This window comes from Hakea prostrata, chromosome 3, assembly GCF_041222555.1.
Source record: "Hakea prostrata isolate BN-2017 chromosome 3, UWA_Hpros_2, whole genome shotgun sequence".
Classification (NCBI taxonomy): domain Eukaryota; kingdom Viridiplantae; phylum Streptophyta; class Magnoliopsida; order Proteales; family Proteaceae; genus Hakea; species Hakea prostrata.
The window spans coordinates 26,819,929-26,823,916 of NC_142602.1; positions in this window are offsets into that span (position 1 = coordinate 26,819,929).

Sequence of the window (3,988 nt, forward strand, 5' to 3'; positions counted from 1 at the left end):
CATATCAAGCAAAGAGGTGTAAATACAATTTCTTATGATAAAAACACAATGCACCCAACCCTGCAGAATAACCTTTCTCTCAGTCATGTCATTAAAAACATTCTATGCAATCTCTCCACATCATGGAAAATGGCAAAAAAGCAAAAGCACCAAACAAACACCACACAACTACATTATTCTCAGGCATGCATCATCTAAAACCTTCTATGCAGTCTCTACATGATGGAAAATGGGAAAGTACCAAAAACCACACAATTACATTACTCTTAGTCATTTCATCCAACACCATCTGCACAGTCTCCCTCATATCACCCAATTTTTGTTGGAAAGTATCAACTAATGATGAATAAAGAGTTGTATGTAGAGTCAATGATCTAATGGAATAAGATTGGTTCAAGATGGATAAAATGAATTCCTGTTTTTACTAGCTACAGTTCAAATACATGCAACACAATTGATGATCAAGAAGGTGGTGGTGGTGAAGCATAAGCATCTAAAAAAAAAACCTCTCCATTACATATCCAAAGATGTGAATCATAGGTTATACAAGTAACTAAGATCAAACTAACATGTAAAAAGGGGGCGAAAGAAAAAAACCATGTCACTAAGATAGAAGAATATGCCATTAAGGTAGAGAATTTTCTTATGCTACAGACATAGAGAGATAAAGATACATCATCCAAGAAAAGGGACATGTTTTGTTAGAGAGGAGGTTGATAATTAAGTTAGTGTCATAAAAAATAACTTGTTTCTGACTATTACAACCTCTATTAACATAATGAAAATTAATATACATAAAAAAATGAACGAGAAAACGTCAATATATCTTGAACTAAGCCATGACTTGAATAATCTAGATTGACGGCCTAGCCATTTAAATCCTCGAGAGAAGAGATGAATAAAGAAAAGAAAATAGCTTGAGTTATACAGAGTTTAAAAGAGTCAGCAAACTATTCCTAATAGCATGAAGCTCCATCATAACAGCTGAAAAGCCAAAACCAAAACAAGAGTTTGCCATCACAAATCATCCTTTAGGACTCCAGATAACACAGTTGTGACCTGCATGTTTTGAAGAGCCGTCCCAAGCTACATCAATAGACTTTAAAGTTAGTACAAAGCGAGGTAAACTGTCAATACCAACACGCGTTGAAACTAATTGGTGACCCAATCTAAATAGAGATTGATTTATGATTTAAAAGTCTACGAGGAAGAACCTAGTAGGATCTTATTTGGGTAATGCGTTTGACTTGGTGGTGTCTGTGGTACACATAGACAGAACATGCATATGAATTCTATTAAAAAAAACTGTTGCGGATGAAAAAAACCCCAAACCACAAAGGCTCCCAAAACCCTAAATCATGCTATCCTTTGAGGCAGTGAGACTCGCCTCTGCTTCTTCTTCATCCTCCTCTCCTCCTCTCTTCTAGTTCTCCATATTCTTCATCTCCCTCATCTGTTCGATTTTTCTCTCTCTCTCTTCTATCATGTCTTCTCCCTGGTTCTTTCTCCGCCTTGATCTGTTTCTCCCTTGCATCCTTTTAGTCTCTCTCACCGCCTCTCTTCTTGTTTCCCTCTATCGTTTTTCTTCGATCTTTTCCATTCCTCCACCCTTATCTCTTTGTTTCTCTCTTCGTCTCCCATTTATTTCTTCTCCATCATTCTCTCTCTGTTTTTATATATCTTTTGTTAGAAGGAAAAAAAATCAGATTGAAGCGAGCCTTGGTGCATCCCGCGAAAAAACTCTAGATTTGAAAGTGCAAGTTCTGCTACGGCGAGCTCTGCAAGTAGTCCCCTATTGTTGCTAGTCTTCACATCTACGACAACAACAAATGGCAGTTCATAATCTTTTCCGCAATGCTGATGCTACCACTGCAACAATTGAATTTTTGCCCTTGTGACATTATTTGTCTTTGCACTTGTGGCATGTTTTATCTTCGCCCTTATGGCTTGTAATTCTCTGCCTTTGTGGCGCGTCTACCCCTCTATGGGCGTTGGTAATAGATGATACGTATATCATATCCACTGTGCTTAATTGTTCCTATGATTGCTACAGTTCTCATTTTAAGGGTTTATTGAACTTGACCCATTCTTTAGTTTGGATGATCCTGTTTATTGCATGTACAACAGTTTGGTCAATTTCCGTTCCTTAGTTGAGATCGAACCTTGTGTTTTCATGCATCAATCTTTTGTATTTTTCCTTTTATTTTATGTGTATATTTTCTTAGTTTATGAATGAAGTCTTTAACTTCTTATCAAAAAAAAAATTCTACTAAAATTCAGTGATTCAAAACATGATTTGGTTCATTTAAAAAAAAAAAAACAGCTTATATTTGATTCCTTATAAAAAACAAACAAATCGACTTTCGTTTTTTCCAATTAAGTTTGATTATACATGGACATGATGCTTTGAGTTTGAGTTGTTGAAATTTGATGAAATTTAAAATGGACAACACGTGTACCACTTCTTGTCAGACACACTACCAAACAAGATACATACACGTATAGTGTCTCGAGATTCCCTTTACCATGCATTTTTATCTTTGTTTTTAAAACCTTTTTGGTGAAACCCTCTCTGTATATGATGGGTGTACGTATTATACAACTTACCAAAAAAAAATGATATTGTACTCTACATCAAGGGTATTTTCGTCTAGTGATGAAAATATCTGACCCTGACCCCGCTCACCTCCTGGAAGAGGAAATGAATCCGAAGAAAAAGTAAAAGAAAATCTGGCTTTATAGGGGTCGCCTAGGTATGGTAGGCTTCTGTAGTGACGGCAAAGAATGATGTAAGCTGATAAGAGTTGTCGTCAGGTGCGGGCTTTCAATTTTTTCTAACTTTGTTCCTTTTGTATTTTTCTTTCGGGATTTTAAATTTGTTTCAGATATTCTACTAATTTTTCTACATAAATTACTAATTACATAAATAAATAAATAAGGAGTTGGTTCAAATGTTAAATTCGATAATGTAAATATTTTAATTTAAAAATTAAGGCAAAATTCAATGAGCATCATTGAATTATAACGTTTATAAATGACTAAAATCCTGTCACTTACTTACTGAGCACTTATTAAGATATTTTTCGAAGGAGACAAATCCTCCAATTCCATCCCACCCCCTTGCCTTCTTTCTCGAGTCCGGATCATCTTCGTGGCAAGAACACTTTGTGCTATGCTTACACAGTTACACTCTCCAGCTACAAAATTAGGTAAGGTAAATAAATAAATAAATAAATAACACCTACCAGGGAGGAAGCAATCAATTAGTAGATAGTAATTACAAGAGTGATGATGGTGGAGTTGCGAAAAAGACAAGAACGAGTGGGGAAATGAAATGGGGAATGCGCATGTGGGATCCCGGCCCTCCCGGCCTTGTCTTAATTTCGTAACTGAGAGTGTGAGTTTCTGACTCTGAGAGCTTAAAGAAGCTCGATACAGAGACCGTACAGTTCCTGCATCTCTGAACAAAACGACCTTTATCGATACTCGGAAATTAACCCTACTCCAGCAAGCAAAAGATCTCGCTGCGCTGCTACACCTTGACCGTTTCAGACTCCATAGAGTCCAGAGTCTCCAGACCACCTTCATAAAAGCGGCTCGGCCCTCGTGGGTGACCGATGGTCACTGACTCACGCACCGGAAACCAAACCACCACTACTCATGAGTCATGACATCACCACCACACCCTGCCTACCCTCGATCACCTAGCTTAGCCACGACAATGGCAATATCGTAAATTCAAGACTCTCTCTAGGGCTTCCTTGTCATTTAATTAATTGCCTTGCCTTTCCAGTGACAACTTTCCTGTTCACTAAAACGTACTTCCCTCGCCAACCTTTTAAATCCGGTGGTACTTTAGTAATTTAAGAGTCAATAAAGGAGTTTGGTTTTCGCATTTACTATCATCGCTGTCTCGTGCTTCCTCTTTTTTCTTTCTTTCTTACTTATCCCGGCTGAGCCTCGAGACGTTATATAGCAGTCTCTCTGA